The sequence below is a fragment of the Podarcis vaucheri genome, assembly GCF_965113315.1.
Source record: "Podarcis vaucheri genome assembly, chromosome: 16".
NCBI lineage: Eukaryota > Metazoa > Chordata > Lepidosauria > Squamata > Lacertidae > Podarcis > Podarcis vaucheri.
In genome coordinates, this window is record NC_138754.1 from 7,950,465 (window position 1) to 7,976,226 (window position 25,762).

General features: G+C 48.3%; 1 protein-coding gene and 1 long non-coding RNA gene across 5 annotated transcripts in view; one reads left to right on the forward strand and one right to left on the reverse strand.

The window, feature by feature from the left end:
- LOC309520731 overlaps window positions 1–25,762 on the reverse strand; it is a 130,350-nt gene that overhangs the window by 58,658 nt on the left and 45,930 nt on the right. The gene's annotated exons all lie outside the window — the stretch shown is intronic.
- Window positions 1–25,762, forward strand: part of GATAD2B (GATA zinc finger domain containing 2B) — a 66,808-nt gene that overhangs the window by 5,095 nt on the left and 35,951 nt on the right. The window contains exon 1 of one of the 3 annotated variants that reach the window (XM_082202209.1): window positions 14,905–15,161. The exons of 1 other annotated variant lie outside the window; for it this stretch is intronic. The gene's annotated coding sequence lies outside the window, so the exon portion shown is untranslated. Of the gene's footprint in view, window positions 1–14,904; window positions 15,162–21,368; window positions 21,387–25,762 lie in introns of those variants that run through there. One more of the 3 variants, XM_082202210.1, reaches the window with a different exon arrangement.

Below are 25,762 nucleotides of genomic sequence, written 5' to 3' on the forward strand. Positions count from 1 at the left end.
GCGCCTCTGGGTTATTTATGGGGCATAGGAATTCATTCACACACACACACACACACCCCCCAAAAAATAAAAAAATCCAGCCCACCATTCTCTGAGACTGAAAAAGGTTGCTGACCCCTGGTCCAGCTGAACAATCTGTGATTGGACCCCATGTTGATTTTACTTTTGCTGTTAAAGCAGTTGGAGGGGGTAGGTGGGTGGGCTCCAACCTGATTGGACCAGTGGTGCTGGGGAGCATTTAAGCCTTCTCCTTTAAGCCCTGCCATGCTTTGATTCTCCTCCCAAGATGCTGTCAGTCCCCGGGGGACACAATATCCTCACTGTTCATCATCCCAAAATGATTTGAGAGGAGGAGATCCTGTCTTAATATAAAGTCAGACCCATCAGTGTTGTCTACTCCAAGGGTGGGGAACCTGCGCTTCCCACCCCCCATTTGCTGCTAGACTACCAACTCTCATGAGTCCCAGGCAGCACATTGCCTCACCCATGGTTTCCCAAACTTCTGGGTTCAATGAACCCCTTCAGTGAGTCATCATTGAGCCCGAACCCAAATTCTTAGGAATGTGCATGAACTAAAGCCAAGAAATAACAATATACAATCAACATTTATTAATCGTTGGTCACCATTACTAGGAATCATAACACATTAAAAAAGAAATATCTTATTAAATTCAAAGCTTCCTCGTTGGCAAGGGAAGTGCGCTCTGTGCATGCTCATGACCTTTGTTCTGAGGCTATTTTTGCGCAATATATCATTAACTTCTTTCCCACTCCTAAGCTGTTTTCAGGCTCTTAATTTTTTTTATTCCCCCACCTCACAATCCCATCAACCCCAGGGGGTCAGTATTGACCTCTTTGAGAAACCCTGGCCTGGCCAATGGTCAGGGGTTCTAGAGTTCCAAGGGAAGCACCACATACGAAGTCTGGCCATTGGTCCATCTAGCTTAGCATTGCCTGCACTGACTGGCAGCAGCTCCAGGATTTCAGACTGGGGTCTCTCCCATCCCTACATGGAGATACCAGAGATTGAATCTGTGACCTCCAGCATACAGTGCAGTTTCTCTGCCATTCCCCAAAGATTTCATGTTCTACTCACACACAATTTATGCAGTGCATCCACAAAATTGGGGTGCTGTTCTCAGTGCCAATGCCTCTAGATGCTATGAGGATTAACCGCAGAGAAGTGCTTTGCTGGTGGATTGGGAAGGCCCAGAAAGCAATAGAAATTTCTGAAAGTGGGTCTCTTTTGCCCCCAGAAATTGTTGGGGAGGGCGAACTTTTGAGAAAAGTTTTTGACAAGGCTATGAATGGCTTTTCCTCTGAATGCCTGAATACCCCTTCTTCCCATTCTGCAGTGTGGAGATGCAGTCAGATACTTAAATGTTCCCACAAGCTGCCTTTCCTGTTTCCATAGAATATGATGCAATTCCAAGCTCCTCAAAACATTTGTAGAGCTCAGCTTGCTAGGCAGTAGAAAAAGGGGGGGGGGTTACCCATGTAACCTCTCTTTCCCCTCCTGACTGGTTTTCAATGGGGTGGGGGCACCCATATTTAGCCTGCAGGTGCCAGAGCATCAGCAAATGGTGATCAAAGTCAAACCTACCACGTGGGCATGGTGACAATAAAATGGATGGGGAGAATCATGTCCTACCCCTCGAATTCCGTTGGAGGAAGCGCATAATTTTTTTGTTTCATTTTTAAACTCCATTTAAATTCCATTCATTTCAGAGGCCATTAAATACCCGGACAAAAAGAACAGCTTTGTCCAGATGGCTAACTGCTAGCAAAGTAGACATCTGATCAGTAGATATGCAGAAAGTCCTTGTAGTGAGCACAGTCCATTAAGAGCACCCCATCAATTTGTTCCCTATAAAAGGACTCTCTTAAATTTGCTTTTTCCACCATCTGTTGTTCTATTCCCTTTCTTTCTGCCTTAGGTGGGGGTTGCTCTTAACCTCCTTGCTCATAACATGGGCACCCTGGTTCTAACAGCAGAGAGCGTCACAACACTTTCACTGGGGTCTCCAACCTTCTTAAGCCCATGGGTACATCTTGGATTTTTTTAAGTGAGTGCCATGGGTGCCACACAAAACATGTTCCCTTCTCTCCCGCTTCCCAAGGATGGTGCCCCCCACTTCCAAGAGATAGAAAATGCACATATCCTCCCTTCACTTCCCCAAGAGATCCGAGTAAAAGTCAGATCTGATAGAATTAACCCAAGCCTTGAAAAGCACGCAGAGCTGAAAGAGGAAGTGGGGAACGACGTCACTCATCCAGCTTCCTCTTTCAGCTGTGTACTTTTTAAGGGAGATGAAGGGAACCACCCACACTACCTGATGACCTAGGGGACAGTGATTAGTGGGGAGAGGCTCAGAGGGTTTGCCAGCACCATGGGAGGGCCTCAAAGCTACCATGGGCACCACACTGACAACTCCCTAAGACATTGTGGACCGCAAAGCTATGATAATGAAACTATTTCAGGCTTTATTGCAAATGTAGGGATACAGGCAAGAGTTGTACCAAGGGCTTGGGAAAAGCTTCTGGCTATCAAGTCTTAAAAAACATGGAAGCTGTTGTGTGACCCTCTTCCCATGTCCAAAAAGGTGGGTGGGAAATTGAACTGCCTGCTGTCCCTGATGGGGTGGAGAGGACCTCCTGCATGAAAATACCTGTTTAGACTATTGGGGCTTCCCAAAGCTTTTTGATGGCCATCAAAGACATGGGCGTCCTCCCCCTTCAGCCCATTGTGGCCAGCATTGCTGGCTCATATTACCACCACCCACCTGCAGGTAGCCTGTAGTGCGGGGAATTGATCAAGGGGCAGGTGCATTCTTATTTATATCCCATCTTTCCTTCAAGGAGGTCAAGGTGGCATGCGTCATCCTTTTGTTTCATCCTCCACAACCCTGTGAAGTTGCTTAGGCTAAGAGGCGGTGACTGGCCAAAGGGCGTGCCCACTGAGAACCTCGTGGCTGTTAAGGATTTGAACCCATGTCTGCCTAGTCTGACACTCTAACCACTCAGGGGTTTGGGGATCTCACCCCTGCCCCCAGCCCCTTTACAAAGAGCATAGTACAAAGAGCATCAGGATCAAAAGCACCTCCTCCAAGGGTGGGGTCAAAGGGGAAGAGGAACACGTTGACCTTGTCGAAGCGAATGGAAGGGGGATACTTCTCTCTCTTTTTAGCTGAGGATGACGAGCTGTGCCTGGGCAGAACAAGAGATCTCCAGTGAAGGTGTCTGGAGAGAGCAAAGGGGAGGGAAAGTGCAGAATGTCCCTTTTAACTGCACCATCCCTCATTTTAATGAGGAGGGGTCTCATAGCGATGGCAGCTGTGCCTCCATTTGAAAACACGACAACATGTACACCCTGTTTAAAAAGAACGGGCATGCCTTTAAAATGCTCGATATTTTTTAGGATATTAAGACAGAAATGTGCCTCCAGTTAACTATCAGTAGTTTGAGAAACTGTGTTGGTCTTTTGACTTAAGAGATGGGCCCACACCTTTAAACCCCACTTCTTCCCAAGGTCCCGTGTCCATTTCTCCTCCTTTTAGTCAAGTGGGGGAATTCAGGCCCTGGAGCCGATTGCAGCCCACCCCAACTTCACTGCCTGGACCTTGGGACTCTCCTCAGGTTGCACACTCCCGACTCCTCCCCTCCTGCCCCCGAGTGTTTTTGTCTCACTGGAATGTGCCCTTGAACTCTGATAATGCTTCTTGCTTGCCTGCATAGAGGATTTGAGAGGGGGGTATGTGTGTAGAAACAAGCCAACTGTAAGAAGGTAAATTTTAAATTTGTTGCTCCTCCCACTTTTGCCTCTGGCCCTGCCCACCACTGGAACTCAGGCTGAAAAGGGTTCCCCACCCCTGGGCTAAGTTTTGGGAAATCTCAGGTACCCAGTTAACTAGGGGTTTACCCCTGCCGATCCCGCCTTTCTAGCAAACTTGGGGTTATTTTTCTCCTAGCTTCATTTGGTGCCAGCTTCTAAAAATTTCCTACTGACGGCTTTAAAATTTTGAAGTTGTTTCCCGGCCCTTGCTCTTTGTCCTTGCCAATAAAATACTAACTTTGCTCTTTTGGTAACAAGGCACATTCTGTGAAGTCGGTAGACATTTGCCAGATTTGGAAAGCATTCAGAGTGTGGAACTGGGTGGTGCGTGTCTGTTTGTTTTAGGCGGGGATACTGTCCCGTTGGAGTTAAAGCTTTAGTCCAGTGTTTCCCAAATGTCTTAACCAGCCTAACTTTTTAAAGAAATAGTTGTCAAACAGTAGCCTTCCATTAACATGGGTGTAGGGAACCTTTGACCCTCCAGATGTTGCTGAACTACAGCTCCCATCAGACCCAGCAATGGCATGGGGTGATGGGAGTTGTAGTTCTCCAGCATCCGGAGTGCCAAAGTTTCACCACACTTTTAAGTTCTGTTGCGTCAAAAATGGTGTATGTTTGTTCACTGTTTCTCCAGAGGGCAGGACTAGCACCAGTGGCAGTGAGGCTGCATAGGATACATATATCTATGAGTCTGGACTGTTGATGACTTGACAAAACTAAACCAGTTCCCCACCACACCAAAAAATGCGTGTTAGAAAGAAGAATTGAAGCATGCTCAACCTCCTCTGTCAGAGTCATTACGTGCCTCTGAATGCCTGGTCCTGGGAATCGCAAGTGGGGAGTGTTGCTGTTGCACTCGGGTCCCGCATGCAAGCTTCCCATCGGGGCATTTTGTTGGCCATTGTGGGAACAGGATCCAGCGGGGCTCTTCTTACTGTATGTTCTTAACTTCATTCTTACTAAACTACCAATTTTATGTGCAGAATGTTGGGGAGCAGGGCTTTGATGTACATTTAGCCATGCAGACATTCCCCACTGTTCCAGTTCTGAAGTGGCATAGTCAAAACACAGGTATTTATCACCCCACTGAGAACTAAGATCCTAAGTGGAACAATGTAGAGCTACTTTTGGTTAACAGCTAATTAGACCAAAGGCGGCCACAGGGTAATCTCCGCTACCGCCTCCCCCCAAAAAATGATTTGAAAGAAGCAGTCTGTTGTATCCAATAGAATATTGTGCTGCTTCAGAAGGTGGTAGGCACTCAGACTACAAAGATTGTCAGGAGGGTTGCCATTGCAACCTACGAGGATCCTGTTTTGAGCAGGGAATCAGACTAGATGAGCTCTTACGCTCCTTCTAGTCTTCTGGCATGCTTTTAGTTTTTTCAAAGTTACAACCCATCCTGGGACATTATGGTGAAGGGCATTGAAGAAATCTGATAAATAGTAATACTAGTAGCCCCCGAACCCAGGGCAGCAACTCATACAGAGCAGTGATGGGAAAACCTCCTCTGTGGGTGAGGTTCCTTGAGTTTTTCTCTCTCTCCCCGCACCGTAATTTGACTTATTTCTCTTGATTGGTCCTTAATCCGACTGCACACTTTTGAAATTTACTACAGCAGAGCAAGTTCACATGGCAACTCCTGTCCCCCCCCAAAAAAGAGACCCCCCAGCTGTTTCTCCACTTGCTTCCTTTCCTGCTCCTTTGTTAGGCTCATTTATGTCACTCGGTGGCACCCATCAACCAGCCACTCGGGGCGGCTCAGCCTGCAGAGTCTCAGTTGGCGGTATTGAATCCTGCTTCCGAGAGGAGCGCGGACGACATTAAGTGAGATGGATAACTGGGAACTGTTCGGGAGACAAGATTTTTACTGCTGACTAGCTCTCTCTCCCTCTCCCTCTCTCACGCTTTGAACGGTTTGCTTGTTGGGGTTTCCATCCTCTCTTCTCTCCCCCACCCCTTACAGCCTCAGTCTTGTTTGTATGAGGAACAAGATAATTCACTTTAATGAATTATAAAACTTGTTTCACTGCAGTGGGTCTTCATTTTTCCCCACCCACCCTCTTCTCGCTGCCACAGATTTACTGTTTGGGAGTGGAACAGTATTAAGTTAGATCTCATTCCACTTGTTTCTAAAGGCCGCAATTCCCTGGCTGGTATGTGCAGTGGGAGCTCCCGTGAGATATTTCACTTGGATGAAGGGATGCTTGCTAGGGGAGAAGATTGGGATGTGAAAGAGTTTGTCGGCCCTTAGCAAGGATCGGGGCTCGGGGGCCACCAGAACCTGGAGGATTGGGGGGAGAGGCAGAAGGAGGTACATGGTCCTCATCCAGGCAGGTCTCGAGCTCTAGAGAAGGGATGAGGAACCTTTTCCAGCTCGGGGGCCGCATTACCTTCTTCGCAAGATATTGAGGGCCACTTTCCAGTGGTGGGCAGGACCAGAGGCAAACATGGGCAAAACAGGGAATGAAAATTTTCCCTTTGTACAGTAGACTACTACACACACACTTCATTCATACAATTACTGTTATGAGAATTCAAGGACAGAGGGTAGAACCTAGCGGAGTCCCAAGAGTCCAGACAGAGAGGCTTGGAGGGTCGTATTTGGCCCCTGGGCCTCAGGTTCCCCACCTTAGATGTCACTAAAGCTGTTGTGGCTGTTTCAACAGATGTTCTTCCAAGGTTACATAGTGAAACTAGCTGCCACCCCGTTTGCTGCCTAGCAACCCAATGCCAGGTAATCCCAGATCTTACAGTCCTTGGGATATCTCATATCGGCACTGGGACAGCCTGAGAACGATGACGCATGTCCTTTCCCTAGGTCTTAGTTGCTGGTGGATATTACTTGAATATTTGATAATATCCAAGCAGCCCATTTTTTTTGCAGGGGCGGGATTGGTAAAATGCCAATCCACTCTGGGACTGAGCAGCCATAAGATTGCCCAGTCTCCTAACCCAAAGGCTTTGTGAGCAACTTCCCTTCTCGGACATAAAATCCCTTCCCCCTTGCATTTTTAAGAGCTAACTGTGGTTAGCGTTAACATGTGCACCAATCTCAACACCAACCATGGTCAGTTGCAAATTTAAAGATGGAACCAGGTTTGCAAACTCTTGGTTTGAACTTAACCACAGCTAAGACGAATTGTGCCCATGGAATGCCAACCATGGCTAGCTCTGAATAGGGTAGTTGTTTTACACATGAGAGAAGAAGGGGCATTAAAAAGAGTGTGTGAGCCCAAGGGATGCTGCTTATATTTCCTAAGTACAGTTGGGTCAGCCTTGCATTAAGCACATACCTGTTAGCCAGGGGCAACAAGGAATTGTATGCAGGCAAGCGAGTCAGCTGGTGGAAGATGACTCTGGTGCTCTGCCCCTCCTCTGGCATAGAAACCAAGCATAGCATAGAAACCAAGGCCACATGCACGCCAAACATTTAAAGCACTGTGATGCCACTTTAAACATTTGTGGCTTCCCCCAAAGAATTCTGGGAGCTGTAGTTTGTTAAGGGTGCCAAGCGTTGTTCGGAAACCTCTATTTCTCTCATAGAGTTACAATTCCCAGAGTTCCCTGGAGGTAAAAGGGAAATGCAGCTCTGGGAAGGGGACTCCTAACAACTCTCAGAACACGTAACAAACAACAGCTCCCAGAATCCTTTTGGGGGAAGCTGTGACTGTTTAAAGTGGTATCATACTACTTCAAATGTATGGCACAGATGTGGCCTTAAGTGACGTCCATTGGTGTCAATGGATATACTCTGTGCATGACTTAGTTGGAGACAACCCAAGACTTTTCAGCTCGGTTCCACTAGAGTGCAGGAAAGGCACAGAATATCAGCTTTTAAATTCAATTTTTTATAGCTCTTGTGGGCTTATTTACAAGGCTGGGTTAGGGGACCAGACTGTGTCGTCTACGCTCGGCCTTGGCGGTTCCAAAAGCCCTCTTTAAAAGTTTCCTGTTTTCATCCCTCCAAACTTGGCTTCTCTTCTTGAAGTTGTACACAGAGTTGCAGTGCTTTGATTTTGGCAAATCCGGAGGCCGCCTGTATGGAGACGCTGTTCAGTTACATTCTTCAGACCATCTTAAATTGTCTCGGGAAGCGATGCAGGTAAAGATGGCTACTACATCTGTTTGCTTTGGTGTTTTTTTTAAAAAAAGATAATTGGGAAGCTTCTGCCGTGTTTTTTTGTGTGTTTTTTTGCCACAAGCAAACTCCTCGCCCGCATTCGGAATGAGGAGCGCTTCCCAATTTTTCCTCCTTTTTGGAAGAAGAAAATCCATCTGTTCCGGATGCTGGCACTCAAAATGGTTGCCTGGAAATGGGCTCCCCTCCCCCCCCCCCACTGAACAAGACCGAATCAATTACATATCTCTCTTCCACCACACACACACACCCCTTTTCACCTCTCTCCCTGAGTCATTCTCTAACTCAGGCAAGTCTCCCATCCTAATTCAATCAGGGGCGGAGTGTGTGGGGGAGCAGACTTCACAGCGGTAAAATACTTGAGGGCCTTCTTTTTTCAATAGCTTATTGTTCAGGTTTTCTCGACCATTATGGGGAAACAAACAGCCACAAGGGGGGGCGGGAATCTGGGCATTCAAATGGGTGCTACCCAAGAGAGGTGGGAGAGAATACCTCACATTCCTATGCTTCAGAATCAAATTCTCAAGGCACCTGGGTTTGGGGCTCTTTTCTCCCCCCCCCCTTTCTTTCTTTCAGCCCAGGTGTCTGGTATACTTACCAGTTTGGCAGTATGGTCGGCTGGCAGAGCTCCACCAGTCCACAGAAAAGTCACAGAATGCCAGTTCTGCAGTTTTATTTTGATTTTAAAAAAGGGTTTCTAGGCCTTATGGCTGCAGGGGTAGACTTGATTGTGTGTGAGCAACACCAGCAGAAGCCTCAGGCTCCCACTATTCCAAAGGTGCCTGAATAAAGGTTGTATCCAACTAAGTCTTACTCAGACCCGTCGATATCAATTGACTTAAACGGGGCACATTCACACCACTGTAACAGCACTTTAAACAGTCCCTGAAGAATCCTGGGAACTCTAGTTTATTAAGGGTGCTGAGAGTTCTTAGGAGACACCCCCCATTTCCCTCATAGAGCTACAATTCCCAGAATGCACTGTGAAGAGTGATTACTTGTTAAACCACTCTGGGAATTGTAGCTCTGGGAGGGCAATAAGGGTTTCCAAACAATTCTTGTCACCCGTAACAAACTATAGCTTCCAGGATTCTTTGGGGTAAGTCATCACTGTTTAAAACGACATCCTAGGTCTTGACGTATATATCAATCTCCTTTACAGTGGAACTTTGGGTTACGGTGGGGATCCATTCCGGAGGCCACGACGCAACCGAAAGCGGCAAGTCTCTGCACATGCACAAACGGTGTGAACCTGGAAGTAGCCCGTTCCGGTACTTCCGGGTTTGCGCCAGTCTCAAGTCAAGGGTGACGTAAGCTGGAGGCAATGTAACCCGAGGCTCCACTGTATTGGCATAGAAAAAGTGCATCATATACTTGGATCTTGACATATACAAGATGTGAATGTGGCCTTTGTCAAGTCCATTGATACCAATGATTCTACTCTGAATAAGATGTAGTTGGAGACAACCTGAGGATTCTTTGCTCAGTTCTACCAGAGTGCAGGAAAGTCACAGAATATCATATTTTAATTTCATTTAAATAAGTTTCTAACCCTCAGGCCTTCAATACAGGCTTGGACGTGTGTGTGAAATGCCTGCCTAAACCTCAGGCTTCCCCAAAGGGTGGCCGCATAAGATTTTCCAGCTATCAGCAGGGTTTAAAAAAAAAAAGGTAAAGGACCCCTGACAGTTAAGCCCAGTCGCAGACGACTCTGGGGTTGTGGCGCTCATCTCGCTTTACAGGCCAAGGGAGCTGGCGTTTGTCTGCAGAGTACCTCATATGAATTTTTAGTAACTCCCCTCCTCCAATATCTAATAGTAGCTGTGCTAATTATATGCAACTAAGCATGGAAACAGACATCATTTTATGCAGGTTGCAGAATTAAGGCTTCCTGAGCACAGAATTTGGATTGCCTTGGGTAAGGATTTTGGTTTGTTCTTATGCATACAGGCATGCATAACTTAAGCACAAAGTACAGTATCTACAACCTGTTCTTAGTGCAAAGAGACTCTTTCAGGGAATGTAATTATGTAAAGTGCGCTACAACGGGAAGGTGCCCATTAAGAACACAAGAGCCCTGCTGGATCGCAACCAGTAGCCCTTCTAACCCAGGATCTGGCCTCCCATAGTGGGAAGCCAGATGCTGCTGAAAGCAGAGCAATGAAGATGATAGCTGGCCCCCATTTCCTCCTAGCCTCTGGTATTTGGAGAGAGAGTGCTTCTGATCCCAGAGGTTCCATTTAACTATCACTCCCTCTAATAGCAAACTTGGGGTGCTGAGTGTTGATGGCTTTGTGGTCAATATGAAGTTACTGAGTAATTAGAGGGGAGGTATTAATATGCTTGGGGAGGACCGCAGAATGGTATCTCCTGGCAGGGGTTGAGAAATGGAAACCAAGAGGGTAGAGGATTGGAATTAGAGTGTCCTGGAAGACACCTGAACAGGAGCACGCCATACTGCAACATTTTGTTGCAGCTCCAACTTATGGAGACTAGCCATTGGCAGAGTTCTCCATTCATTCGTCCTATCCCCGTTTAAAACCAGAGGCTATCAACACATCTTTTGCTAGGGAGTTCCATCAGTTAATTCCATGTTGTTAGAAGAAGCGCTTTCTTTTGTCTGTCCTGAAGCTGCTAACTGATGGATTTCAGTGAGCCACTCTGAGCGTTATACAAGCTTTTCTTGAGCCCCGACTGGAATATTTAAACCAGCCTTACAAATAAGAAAGTCTTGATGCTCACAATGGTGGTTGTGTTTGTTTTTAATAGCTGCCCGGCATTGTGTTATTAAAGGAAGGGTGGGGGAGAGATCCAAGATTTTAATGAGGTCTCCCTACCTGTTGCCCGGAGGCAAGTCTGATTCACCATAGGCGAGTGAGCTGCTTGCAAACTTGGCATTGGTTGACTGGGATATTCTTAAAGAAATCTTTCTAAAGAGACCCTAATTTTCCTTTTTTTAAAAAACAACAACCTCAAGCTGCATGTTTGCTATGAAACTACAGCATCTATAAATCCATGTACCTTTAAAATAGGCACGTCCAACAGGTAGATCGTGATTACCAATAGATCACTGAACGTCTGAGGTAGATCACTGGTAGATCACTGGCTTCCTCCCAAAAGACGCTCAACAACTTTGGCTCCCCTAAAAAAATCTCAACTTTTGTGCCCTGCACCCCTAAAAAACGGGCCTTTGTCCTTTTCCTTCCCAAAAGAAGCTCAACAAATTTGACCTGAACCCCCCCCAAAAGGGGGGTAGATCACTCCCAGTTTTTAACTGTGTGAGTAGATCGCAGTCTCTTGGGAGTTGGCCACCCCTGCTTTAAAAGAATGGGTATGGAGTCTGCTTTTTTCCTTCCCTGGTTTTTCCCTTTGCTCGCCCTCCCCCTTTTTCCTCACCAGAGCTTCTCCCCGCCAGCCACACCACATTCCTTCATAAACCTTAACACCTTAGAAACAGAGTGAATTATACAAATTAAATGTAATTGACTTGATTTGCATAGTTCTAAGTAGAAAATTCAGAGTGTGTGGAGTGGGAGAGTTAGGATTTCTGAGAATTCCAGTGTGAAACAGACCTGATTTGTACCCCCAAGACTAAAGTGTGGATTGGAACATAACTTTGCCCTTGCCCGAATTTTGTGATGCAATTCTCCGCTTAAAAAACAAAACTGCCAGGAATGCTTTCAAAATGCATATATTGAGATAAAACCCATTTAGAAATGTGCCCATTGAGATGAACAATGCAAAAATTAGTGGCAAAAAGGTTATTTAAATTTGTATTTGAACTTGTACTCTAAACATGAATTTTATTGGAGTTTTCTACAAATAAAATTTACCGATTAACCTGAAGTCTGAACTGGGCTTAAAAAAGAAGTGCGTGTCCGGTAGGCCAGGACTGCAGAGAGACTGATCCATCCGTAGAGGGGAATACACCCTGCCCTCTGCATAATTACCCATTAATTACCTTCCTTGTTTCTGTTGTGGGCCAGATTGGGCCACTTTTCCTAATAAGCTCAGCTTGGTTGGCGCCAGGCTGGAAATTCTACAGTAATTATCAGTTTGAATTAGGGCCACATCGTTTTAGTTAGTTAAGACTAATCATTTGAAAACATCTTTTGATCAACCAAAAAGCTCTTCCGGTTAATAAGCAGGCAAGGTGAAACCACTGCCCCACAGGCTCAAAGGCAGTCTCCCTCCGAGTACCATTGATTGGGGAACAAACAGAGCCGCTCTTTGCTGTGCTAGAGAGCTTCCCAGTGTTGGCATCTGGAGGGCCACAGTTGCTCTGTCTTGACCAGTAAACAGGACCCAGCATGATGAAAGGGCTGGATTCTGTGGGACTCATCAAGCAAGATACCATTTTTGGCACAGATGTTCCTGCAAACTGGGGTCATCTAGGGTGCTGTTAGCAACCTTCCCAACAGTGTCCCAAAACTGACAATTTTGCTATCATGTATGTTGATGGCTGCCATACTCCTCTACAGAGGAAAGAGAACCGGGGGGGGGCAGTTTTGGTACATGGTGGCATCTTGGCCAACCATCCCTTGTCTTGGATCAGCCTTTAGCAGCAGGCATCCCTGGGGTGGACAGAAGGCAAGCTGCTCCAATAATCAGTCATGCATTCCCAGCTGGGGATGCGCAAGAAATTCAACCCAGGTTGGGTTTTGAGGCGAGCTTGCGTAATTTGCACTGTCCGAAACAACATGAGAACCAAAGGACACAGCCGTCCTCTGAAATCCACACTTCGACGAATTTTGCAGTGCACTTCTCCAGCCTAGCAGCCCAGAAACCCTGGGGTTAAGGCATGAATGAAAATTCATATATCATTGAAAACGCCATTTCATAATGCATTATATGAAAGGAAATTATTTGCTGGTGGGGGGACAGGGACGTTAGGCAAAATCAGCATATAGTAGGCATGTCTATTAGGAGAAATTCGCACTCAGTTACTGATGAATTTTCAGGAGGACCATTTTCTTTGAAAAATCACAAACTGATGGGGAGGGCTCACAAACTGAACTGAACTCGAGAAATGAGAAATGAAATGGGACAACTTTGCCCATCCCTGCTTCCATGTTGAGGCCAGCTTGCGTTGGGGATCATGCTGGTGGGAAGGGGATTCAGCTATTGGAGTCAGCCATGGTAGTACATGTGTTGCATTGCTACCTGCTGCAGTAGAAAACTCCTGCCCACTTACACACACACATTTGTGCATTTGTGCATTTGCTCACTTGGAAACATTTACTCTGGGGTGAGCCATTGGGTGCTTTGACCGCACAGCCTCTGAGTTTGGATTAGTCTGGACATATTTGTGATTGACCCTTATGAGGGTGGGGGGCTGGTGGCTTATCTACCATGGATAAGCTCTCTTCAACATAGAACGGATGTGGGGAACCTTTCACCTTCCAGAAGTTGCTGAACTATGACTTCCATCATCCCTCACCATTGCCCATGGGTGGGAGTTGTAGTTCAGCAACGTCCTGAGAACCTAAAGTTCCCCCACAGTTGACGGAGAAACAAGGAAAAAAGACCTGAGCAACGTGTAGGCTGAACTTTGGGTACTAAATTGAAAGCCGCCATGAATCTTGAGATGGTGTGGTAAGCATGCTGCTCTGTATTTACAACTCTATGGCGAAAGACTGATATTCCTGGCATGAGCCATTAGAGTGCCAGCCACTTCCATTTAATACCCAAAGTGCTCCTAAGGACTGGACTGGGACTAGGCCCCTGGCTTTCCACCCTGACCAATGGCCCAGATAGACCTGGTCAATGATAGGTTGACAAAGAGTCTGGGCAATCAGACAGGGCATGTTGATTAGATTTCCTGGTTTGTTTGCTTTGTTTGCATTTGGGCATGTGGGAGCCTTGGGGAGAGAGATGTGTCTGTCGGAGCACTCATCATTGCAATAATTCCTCCAATAGCACCTGCTGAGGGCAGGCCGCCTCAGAGCATTGGAGCCTAGCAGCAAAAATTGGTTCAGGGAGCGTCAGACAGAGCGGTTTGCCCAATGGCCGAAACCAGTCTTGGAGGCGGCCCGGGAAAGTTTGAGCTGAGGAGGTTATCTTGATGAGCATGTCTACACGGCTTTCTGGCCTACTTTGCATGGCCTTGTAGCAAGAACCGAGAGTGTGCTGGCCTTGACACTTTTAGCACTTAGGTCGTCACAGTTGGCCTTGGGTTGGAAGATGGCATCTGCAGCTCACAGCTGACAAGGCGTTTTGCAACAGCAGATTTCGGAGGCAGGTTTTTGACCCATCATACTCAACTGAGCACCCGTGACACATCTTGTGACCAGTATACAGCTGTGAGGGGTGTGCCAAGGCTTCTCCCTTAATTGAGTTCTCCTTCACCCTCTCACAATATTGCGCACCTTTTTCTTTTTCTTTTCTTTTTTTACAATAATAGGCTGTGCATTGGTTCCACCTTCCTGTTTTTGCTTGATTCCCCTCTTCACGAGATGTTCTACCTTGGGTGCTTCAGGTCAAAGGTGCCTCCCGACGGGACATCTTTTTTTAAAAAAACCAGCCAGCCAACCCACACCCACCCAGGGAATTTATTCTCAGCAGCTAAATGGTTAAAAGACCCTTGGAAGCCAATGCTTATGAATGAGAGAGGCAAAGTTTGGCCAGGTGCCAGGATACGCTTTAAGGAGTGGGGGCAACCCAGCGAGAGCGTGAGAGAGACCTGATGATGGGATCCTTGCGGGGGGGGAGCCAGGGAGGGGAAGAGGGGGCGCCCGCACAAGCCACACAGCCGACTGCCTCCAATGCCACGACCAACTTATTTTTATATTTATTTATTTTTTTCTTAAGCGATAATTCCATGTCCTGAGGTTACAAACCGGCTGCAACTGGTTTTATTTTTTCTTCTTCTTCTCTCCCCTTCCCTTCCCCTGCCCCCGCTAAGCATCATGGGTAAAAGTAAGCATCCCCCCCTTTTCTTTTGTTTAATATAACGGCACCACAGATGATTGGCAGGGACGTGCCCGTTCCACGACTGGGCTCCGGCAGGTCCCTGGAGGGGGATGGCACGCCGCGGCCGTCCATGTTCCACCGAGGGGGCTTCTGGTGAAAAAGCACCCTGGCTTTCCCCCCTACCCTCCTCGTGGGCTGGCGAACCGACTCCCCCTCCATCCGTCTGTCTCTCCCCTCCTCTTGACAAGTCGGGGAGGGAGTGGGAACACGCTACCTGTAAGTATATTCCTCCCTTTTTTTCTTTTTTTTTAAACCTAAAAAAAAAAAATTCTCTTTTTAAAATTATTATTCAGACAAAAGGTTCTTTAGGGATTAGCTAAGTCCTTTTCTCCCAAAAAATCTTTCATCGCTCTCGAACGTCGGGTTTTGTATTTTTATTTATTATTTTATTTATTTATTTTTTAAAAAAACACCCTTACTGTCTTGTCTAAATGCGATCATGGATTAATTCATTGATTTTTGGCTTTCGCCCTCCCTGCCCCCCCTTTTTTTCACATGGCTACCGGTCTGGAGCCACAGAGGAAGAATATATTTTGTGCTGGGGGTGGCACGGGCGGCGGTGGAGGAGGCGGCAGGAAGGTGGCTTATTTCGGAGGATGTGGCAAAGGCATTCTATTGTCTCTCTGGCATGCTGATAGTTTGATCGAATACCCGAACCTTCTCTCTCTCCCCCGTCTCTCTCTCTCCCCCCCCTTTCCATCTCCACCCCCCTTCCTTTTCATGTCAGCTACAACCCCACTCTGTGAATGGAGGCAGCCAGCTGACGAGGGAGCGCGCTGGCACGGTGCCAAGGGCTGGGAGACGCGTTTGCGCGTGTGTGGAGCTTATACGGCGAGCACAAAGCAGTGGCAGGGAGGTGGAAGCGGCATGTGGGGGGGAGAGAAGAGAGAGAGGCCTTCCTTGCGGTCTAGGAAATCGCAGCCTATTATATAAGGGAGTCTGCGTCACTCAGGCTGACGGGAGGAGAGTCGGGGGAGAGGAGAGAGAGAGAGGCTGGTCTCTTAAACCTCCTTTTGTCCCCCCCCCACCCCTCTTTTTTCATTCTGTTTACAGTGATCACCGAGTTAATGCTGATATTACCCCCCCCCCAAAAAAAAAAACTTACTCTGCCCTTTCGCTGAAAGAAGGAACGAAAAAGCCTCACAGCTTCTAAGCAAGCCAGTGTTCCTGGAGGATTTCTTTGCCACCTTTCCTTGCAGAAGGGAGGGGGAGAGGAACTCTTACACACACATGCACTCCCCACCCCCTAAAAAAAACCAATTGCCCTCTCTTTCGTCTCTCTACGAACTGACCCACTAAATTCGAGAAATGAGGCATGAAAGGTTCCTGGATTCCTCCACATCCCTCTGAGTCAAAGATTTTGTTTGGTGATGTTGCTTTCGTTTGCTATCGCGGAGCGGCTTTCATCGCCTGCTTCTTAATAATGTTGTCTGCTTCGGTTTGTTTGGGGCTTCGAAAGGGATGTGCGGCTATGGTGGGTCAGCTCCGGCATGAAGGTATCCCATGTTTATGTTTTGTTTTACTGGTATGGGGTTTTTTTTGGTTTGGTTTGGTTTTTTGCACCCTCCCCTTTGAGAAGCCGCAAAGTTGTGTTGGCCAGCAGGGGTTTCTCTGTTGGCAGGGAGAAAGGCACTCTATACCTGCTCAGTGTATGTCTTTACGTGCTGCAAGGTTTCTGTGGGCAAGCGCTAGGTGAAAATTCACGCCCAGGAGAACTGAATTCAATGGGAACGAAGAGTTGTGAGCCTGCTCTTGCTCAAAGCCTTCCTCTCTGTCCATGGCTGAAATGAAACCCGAGCCCCTAAGAACAGGAGCGGCTAATGCCTGTTGGGACTGGCAGGGCAGAAGGCAGAGAGGCCAACCGTACCTGGAGCCAGAACCAACCAGAGGCAAAGCCAAGGGCAGGCTGTACTCCTACAGTGAACGCAGTGGGGCTTCCTTTGCTGGTAGACTGCTCAGGCAGGGACAACAGTAGTGGCTGGTGCTCATTGGGACTGATGGGGTGGAAGACCAGGAGCCCAAAAGTAGGTGGTGCCAGAGATAATGAGTGGCAGAGCCAACCAGTTCAAGCTTTGTCCCCATCCCCTTCTTGCTAAGTTCTACGAGGGTCAACACTGAGACCAAGAAGCTGGCAGGCAGGGCTACCGCCTGGACTGGTTGTTGTAAGCGGGTAGGTGGGGGCTGGCTGAGGGCAGATAGAGGTTGGTGGGGCTGTGCATGGTTTGCCCAAGTGGACCACCCTCCACTGCATAAGAAGACCCCTGGATCTGTCCCTTTGGGCATTCTGTTTCCCACAGGGGCTGAGCAGGTGGCCTCTGGGAAGGCCCCAAGTGGACCATGAAGGCCATAGCCCATTCTTGTACCTGTGACACACACACACAAATACACCCCCGGAACTGGCACTGGAGGTAAACTGCCTCTGAACCTAAAGGTTCCATGTAGCTATTGTGGAAAATCACGTCTGATCAGCTTACCCGCTCTGAATGTATCTCATCCTTTCTCAAAAGGATGAGGAATCTCCAAAGGACTCCCATCCAAAGGACTCCCCTCAGCCCCAGCTAGCCATGGTCAGCAGTCAATGGAGGAGTAGCCCTGGTGGATCTTCTTGCCCAGCACCCCCTTTTCCTCACAGCGGCCTGCCAGGCCCTTCTGGGAAGACCACATCTGCACATGGAGGCAGCACCTTCTGTTTGTCTATGGTCGTTGCCAAGCATTTGGAGGAATATCGCTGCTAAACCTGGTGGTTCTGCTGAGTTATCATGGCGAGCTCCAATTGATGCTGAGCTTGTAACCCTCTATGATGCATGGAGATGGTTGGTGCTGGTAAAGTACCGAGTTAAAGCCCCTGGCTGACTGCCGGATGGAGTTGTAGCTCAGTGGCAGAGCAGGCACCTTGCATGCAAAGGGTCTCGGGTTCAATCTCCAACATCTCCAGGTAGGGGCTGGGAAAGGCACCCCTCTTGAACCCCTGAAGAGTCACTGCCAGGTGTGTAAACAGTACTGAGCTAGATGGACCAACGATCTGACTCTGTGAAAGGCAGCGTCGTTTGTTTGAGGCGCTGAAATTTAAATGAAGTCAGACCTAAAATGCATGTGCTTTCCGTATGAAAGATCCCATTTTCAGACCTCCAGTATCTCCACTTACGAATTGCAAAGACTCTATTCTGAAATCTGGAGAATCAGGTTAAACAATACTAAGCCGGGTGGGCAATGGTTTGGCTTGGCATAAGGCAGCCCCCGACAGAAGTTTGTGTGCCCCCAAGGGATAACTCTATCCACTTGAGACTCCTTGTTTCAGTGGGAGTGAAAGGGCTTCTCTGAATGTTGTCTGCAGTTGCTCTCCTGCCTTTCCTTTCTCCCTCCTCTCCGCTCTCCACCAGTGGGAGTTAGAGGACTGGCCTGTGCTTCCTGGCCTACTGATGGAACAGAGTTAGGTGGTCGAATCCTGAGCTGGTAGAATAGACTGTACCACTTTGGATTGCAAGCAGGGGCTACTGCTTTCAAGCATTCCCCATTCATTGATTAAAAATGAAAGACACCTAGCATCAGAAATGACTGTATCAGAGGAAAAGTTCCAGCCCAGCCTTCCCTGGCTGTGCTTATTCCCCCTGCCATGTAAAAAGCTTTCCAAAATGTAATCCACTCCCTTCAATCTGACTTGGCACAGTCCAGGTTTTGTTTTTTTTAGCCACCACCTTATAAACCAGGCCTGTTCTGTAGAGTAATGTGGTTAAGAACCCTAAGCTGGTAGAACAGACTGTAACGTTTTTTAGACTACAAGTCTGGCAAAGCATAGATCCCCTCCCCTGCATTTAAAGCACAAAAAGATATTCCTTGCAAGTAGAAAACAAACGGGAAGGAAGGAGGCCAGGCTCCTTGCTGTTCTAGATTTATACTTTGGGGAAGTATAGGTGTTTGGGGCTTGGGTTGCTGTTGATGTTTGGGGCTTGGGCATTTGTCCCTCGCTCGCAGCCTGAAATGGCGCAGGGACTAAGGGGTGGTCATTAAGAAACCCCCTCCTGAACACTCCATTCTGACTCTTGCCGTCTCCAGACAAGAGAACTGCAAGAACTGATGTGAGGACCCAGGTAGAGTTAGGAGCTAAGAAGGTGAGCCATGAGTCTGGAAGGTCCCCGATAAAAATGTTTACCCTCTGCTAGGAAGCCTTTGACTGGCCTGTGGGCAAAGCTGGCTTTTGTTTAGCAAACTGCTTTCCCCTCACCTGCAATAGAAACATAACAAGAGCCTGTGGGAAATCCTCAGGCAGGACCTGAGCAATAGCAGCTCTCCCCCGCTTGCGGTTCCTAGCTGCTGATAACCAGAGGCCTCCTTCCTTCCCACGGTGGAGTGAGAACATAGCCATCATGGCTGGCAGCCACTGATAGCCGCATCCTCTGTGGATTTGTCTAAATCTCTTTTAAAGCCATCCAAGTTGGCACCCAGCAGTACCTCTTGCAGGAGTGAATTCCATAGTTCAACTGTGCTTTGCATGGAAAAAGTAGTTCATTTCATCCCAAATCTTCCAACAGCTTCATTGGCTGTCCCCGAGTTCTCGTATTAGGAGTAAGAGGTGTATACAATGATAAATAAATATATGCAATAATTCATGGTGTAGAGAAAGTGGATAGAAAGAAGTATTTCACTTTCTCTACACCATGCATAATTGTCATGGTGTAGAGAAAGTGGATAGAAAGAAGTATTTCACTTTCTCTACACCATGCATAATTGTATATAGCTTATTATGTTTCCCCACCCCACAGGGGATAATAATGCAAGGGAAGCCCTGCTAGTTCACTTCATCCAGTGCCTGCTGTTCCCCTAAAGGCCCAACAACACCCCCCCCCCTTTGCCAATGGATCCCATCTCAGCAACTAGTATTCAGGATTAGGCAGCCTCTGAACAATGCAGGTGCTGCTTACAGCCGTCAAGGCCAGTAGGTATTGATAGGCTGCTCTACTTCTGCAGTTCCTTTGGCTAATATCCATCGCCACAAACAGAGCCCAAGGAAGCTGTCCTCTAGCCCAGTAGTGGCTACTCTGAGTAACAACGACTCTCCAGGGTGTTGGGCAGAGAAAGGTCTTCCCTCTTTTACCTGATCCTCTTTAGCTGGTGATGCCTGATACTAATCCTGGCACCTTCTGTGTAAGCACACTCTCTTTGTCATATGACAGTGAGTTCCGTAGATTAATTCGGTGCCACATGCAACAAGTACTTCCTTTGCGTGCTTGGAATCTGCTGCTAGTCAGTTTTGTGGGGTGACTCCCAAACCGCAAAATTTCTCCATCCATAGTTTTATAAACTTGCTGTGTGTGTTTGTGTCTGTGTGTGTGTGATATGGCATTGTGTTCTTCGTCATTGTCTTTTCATCCCTTTTCCCCAGTGTGGAATTTGCCAGCTTCACCCCTGCACACTGGGTTGAGATGTTTTCCATTGTGTGTTGGGCCGCCTCATAGGGCTGGTGTAAGGATTAATGTGGCCATACAGAGGAAAAGGCTGTGGAGCCTCCCCCAAGTTCTTTCATGGATGTGAAGTGTATACTGCGTATACCTTTTGAAGCATGATAAACTGCCCTCTGCATGCAGCTAGGTAGTCAAATTTCATGTACTGTTCGTTTCAAATGATTTCACTTTTTTCAAATCCCAGCTAGCCAAAATTTCCCCTGTCCGTCCTCTGCTCATTTTGCTTGCTTGATCCTCCCTGCCCTACCTCTGATGTTCCTCTGGGAGAAACCATGCAGGGGTGGGAATGTCCCCAGTCTAAAACCCCAGACAGCCGCTGCCAGTCAGTGTCAGCAGTACTGACCTAGATGAGCCCAGCTGGTCTTACTTGGTATAAGGCTGCGTCTTACATTCCTATCTTATGGGGAAGGGCCTTAGCTCAAGCACCTTCTCTGTACGCAGAAGGTACCAGATTTAATTCCTGGCACCCCCCAAGTAGGGCTGAGAATGTTCCATTCTGAAATCTCTGAGACCGGCTGCTGGTCTGTGTTGACAATACTGAACTAAGTAGTCGGTATAAGGTCGTTTCCTGCAGTCAACAAGCCCACTTTAATGCCGAGAGCTGTTGCAGTGTCTTGCGGGCTGAGCTGCTTGCTTACAAGGGGAGCTTTCCAGCATCTTTGGATAATTTGCTTCCGACGAGCTGTAAGGAAGATGCGGGGTGGGGGCGGGAGAGCCATTTCAATGAGCTTGCGCCGAAATGGCTCCTACAGATAACTGCGCCGGCAGCTGTTCTCTCCGCTTCCTTCGAAAACAAGAGTCCAGTTTGTCTGGGGACATCTAGGTCTCTCTCATCGCCACTTCTCCGTACGCATTTTCTGAGAACTGTTGTCTTGCTGTCGTTGGGGAACGTGATTTGTAATCCTACCCCCCTCCCACAACTGCAATGGATCGCGGTGGAGTTTGGATCGCGGGCTCCTTGGAAGAAAGCTGTGGTTTGTTTGTAAGGCGAGCTTCTTTTCCTTCTCCTCAATCTCCCAACTCACAAGGCACAATTGCTGCGGAGAGTATCTCTTTTTGCCAAGTTGGGTGCGGAATGAGAAGGGGGGGGGGAGAGAGAGTGTTGTGCCAGCATAGGCACTGGAAGGAAGAGGCAGGGTCTGAGCCAGTCTGAGAAGGGTGGCTGGGAATGGCTTGATCTTCTCGCATCTCTCCTCCCCGTCGTGCTCCTCGGACCGCCTGGCTGTCAAGTCCCGGTTTCCTTTTTTGGAGATTGTCCTTTTTATAGCATTGTATGGAAACGTTTCGTCTTGGGAGACAGCCATTTTGTGCATGTCCTGTCTCGAAACGCATCTCTCTTTCTTTTCATTTTTTTTTTTTTTAACAGCAGTGACATCCGCTTCGCTCTCGGAGAAGCTGAGGCGGAGCAGCTTTTGATGGTGGTGGGTGGGGGGGAGAGCTGACAGTATTGAGCCAGTACCGACACCCGTTTCTCAGACCCAGAGGGTGCGGTGGGGGCAATAACCTCTGCAGGGTGGGCTCAGAGCAAGGCAGAAGAAACTGTGCCAAAGGCAGGGACCACGTGCACCCGTGTGATTCTTAAGATTGTGAAATTTGGAATCTCAATGATCTTGTACAGTAGAGTCTGTTGTAGGCTGAAGGTAAAGCAGAATGGAGACTGTCCTGAGCAGAGGTATTTCAACAGCTTGTTAGCCAGCATGCTACATAGATGGGGCTTTCCGCGTAACAAGGGCAGTGAGCCCCAGAATGCCAAATTCTGGGGACAGGGAGGAAGTGCCCTGCAAGTGGGATTCCCAGGGGCAGCTGATTGGCTGCTAGGGTGAAAATAAGATGTTGCACTAGATTGGGGTGGGGAACGTTCCACAGCCTGAGGTCCGCATTCCCTTCTGGGCAGCCCTCTGAGGGCCATGTGCCAGTGGTGGGTGGGGCCAAGGGCAAAGTGGGCGGATCAGCGTATGTAAATGTTACCTTTGTGCCATAGGTCAGTTTCTCCACATGCTCACACGCCCTTCTCTGTCCTCCATCCAGGCAAGCTAGCATCATAATCACAGAGTTCAAGGAAAACTTCCAGGCAGGCAGAACCCTCCAGTAAGGCTGGTGGGATGTGTGGCCTGAGAAAAGAGGGTGTGGCTCATGGAGAGGTATGGCCCAGGGAGATTCCCGAGGGCCAGGTGCAGAGGCCTGGAGGGCCGCATTCAAACTTCCACCCCCACACTGGGAGGACATTTGGTCTGACCCTAGAGGGCTCTCTTTGTGTTTTCAGATGACCGGGAGTTGTCTCCATGCTCTGAGGGTGACCTTTCAGGGGGACTCTGGCTGTCCAGAGTTCGGAAACAGAAGGGAGGACTAGAGGGCCCCTTGATCTGATTTGGCAGGGCAAAAAAAAAGCATCACATTTCTACAGGGTATGAAGTGCCCCGTTTCCAGCACTGGGGATCTGCAACTGGCAGCCCCTGGGGACAAATGCAACCCCTGGCGAAGTATTCCTGTCCTCTCATTTGCCCAGCATCAGTGAGGGATTTGGGAATGGTGGGGGTTCGATGCTGCAGGATTCTTTGGCGGTGGTAGGGCTGGTGATTGGGCCTTCTTCTCAAAGCAGCCCTCCAGAAATACTCAGTTGCCCACCTCCCTCTAGAACAAGAGATTTGTGAAACCTTGCACGTTGTTTTCCCATAATACTTGCTGTCTTCCGGAGAATGAATAGCAAGCTAGAATAGAATCCTGGGCTATCCATAGATGGGCAGACCTAGCAGATGACCATGCTGTAAGCTTGCAGTGGAGTAGTGCATGGTCTTCTCTCCAGGAAGTGGTAGCTGAAAGAGTATGTTGCTGCCTCTGGAGCGGCCAGGCTCTGGGACCAAATGTTCAGATCCTTCTATGGATCCCAACATCCTTGAAAGTGCTGCAGCTCAGTGGTAGAGCATCTGCTTGGCATGCCGAAGGTCCCAGGTTCAATCCCTGGCATCTCCTGGTAGAGAACCCTCTCGGAAAACCTAAGAGAGCTGCTGCCAGTCAGTGTAGACAGTACCAAACTAGATAGACCAATTGACTGATTTGTTATAGGGCAGCTTCTTAAATCACCCTGTTATTCAGAAACATGAGGACTGGAATCTTGGTTTATTATTGGGTAAAGGACTATAACTCATAGGGGTAGTCCCAGGCAGACTCAGTCTCTAGGTAGGGCTGGGGAAAGACTCTGGTCTCGAATCCTGGGGAGCCTCTGCCCATCAGTGTAGGCAAAATGGAACTAGATGGGGAAAGAGGCAGTTTCTTGGAGTTTCTATGGAATACACTGGCTTGGGAGCAGGAAGAGGGCCATGCCTAGGCTCTGGAACTTTCTCAAAAGGGAATCATGTTTCACCCAAAACATAGTCAAAACCTTCCTTTTCTAAAGACGGCATTTGACTCATAGATGGCTGTTTTGTCTTTATTTTTTATTATTATTCAGGGTTTGATCTGCTACTCTGGTGGTATTGGGAGTGGGGGTTGTTCAGTATTTAGTGTCTTAATGTCTCTGTAATTGATATTTCAAATTGTGCTTTGATCTTCTTATTAGCCTCCTTGAGTTTTTAAATAAGGAAATGTGTTTAAAATGTGTTTAAAAGAAAGCAGAGAAATTTACCACCACCCAGAATTGCACAATTATGGGGCACTGACAGCAGCCTTCTGGGCACGGCGTATGAAACCCCCAAGGGGAGGAGTGTGTGACATTATTGTAAGGACTCGAAAACATTTCTTCATCTTTCCAGTGAAAACTGCGGGGGGGGGCACTCTTTTTTTGCCGCACCTTAATTGAAACCCAGTAGGCCCCCAAAGGAGCAGACAGAGCAGGCAAAATTTGCTCTTGTAGTCCATCGCCAACCACAGTGAGGGTAGGAACAGGGCAGAACGATGTCTTTGTGGATCTTTTATTGCTGACGACTCTAGCTGGAGAAGGCCTAAATGCCTGCAGTTCTTCTTTAGCAGCTAATTAAAATGAAAAACAAAATTGGAACAGGAGCCAGGAATGTCGACTGCACCCACTGTCTCCCACACAAACCTTGCCACGGGCACAGGCAATGGGCTCCCCAAAGACCCTCCCTCCTGCTAGTGGCTGTAACAGAGTCTCATCCTCATGCACCTTGGCTGCTGGTTTTATCTGTAGGCCGAGACTCAGGATTTGAGTAGCTTTGAGTCATGTAGGAGAAGAAATCTTGAGAACATCTGGTGGTGGTGGTGGTGGTGGTGGTGGTGGTGGTGGCGGTGGTGGCGGCAACCCAGGACAGAGACAATTAAGAGAGTCCTGATCATCCAAAGAAGAGCGTCCGCTAAAGCCTTCATTTTTTCCATTCAAGAACTTGTTAAGATCTTTTGTCTGCGGGGGTTTGGTTGGTTGGAGAAAGAAGCCACAATGAATAATAGGGGTATCCTTAGGCTTTGGGGGCTAGGCAGACAGGGGGCTGGTATCAAGACAGGCATCTGAACTGAGGTTGTCTCTACTTCCCTATCATATGCAGCAGGGATGGGAAATCAGGCCCTCCAACTACTACAGTGGTACCTCGGGTTACATCCGCTTCAAGTTACAGACTCCGCTAACCCAGAAATATTACCTCGGGTTAAGAACTTTGCTTCAGGATGAGAACATAAATCGTGCTCCAGCGGCGTGGCGGCGGCGGGAGGCCCCATTAGCTAAAGTGGTGCTTCAAGTTAAGAACAGTTTCAGGTTAAGAACAGACCTCCAGAACTAATTGAGTTCTTAACCCGAGGTACCACTGTAAAGGTAAAGGTACCCCTGCCCGTACGGGCCAGTCTTGACAGACTCTAGGGTTGTGCGCCCATCTCACTTAAGAGGCCGGGGGCCAGCGCTCTCCGGAGACACTTCTGGGTCACGTGGCCAGCGTGACAAAGCCGCATCTGGTGAGCCAGCGCAGCACACGGAAACGCCGTTTACCTTCCCGCCAGTAAGCGGTCCCTATTTATCTACTTGCACCCGGGGGTGCTTTCGAACTGCTAGGTTGGCAGGCGCTGGGACCGAGCAACGGGAGGGCACCCCGCCGCGGGGATTCGAACTGCCGACCTTTCGATCGGCAAGCCCTAGGCGCTGAGGCTTTTACCCACAGCGCCACCCGCGTCCCCGGTACAGAGGTACCACTGTACTGCTCTCCAACTCCCATCATCCCCGACTTTTGGCTGTGCTGGCTGGCAATGGTCCAAGGCAGCATGCGCATTGATTACCCAGTCGTAGAGCCCACCCATGCTAGAACGCTTCTCGCAACATGGGTTAAGGCAGCTCAACACTCCATTCTGCCGAAGGGAACCTTTTACCCCCCTCTCCGTTGCTTGCACACCATGCAGAAATGTGGTGTGTAACCAACTGCC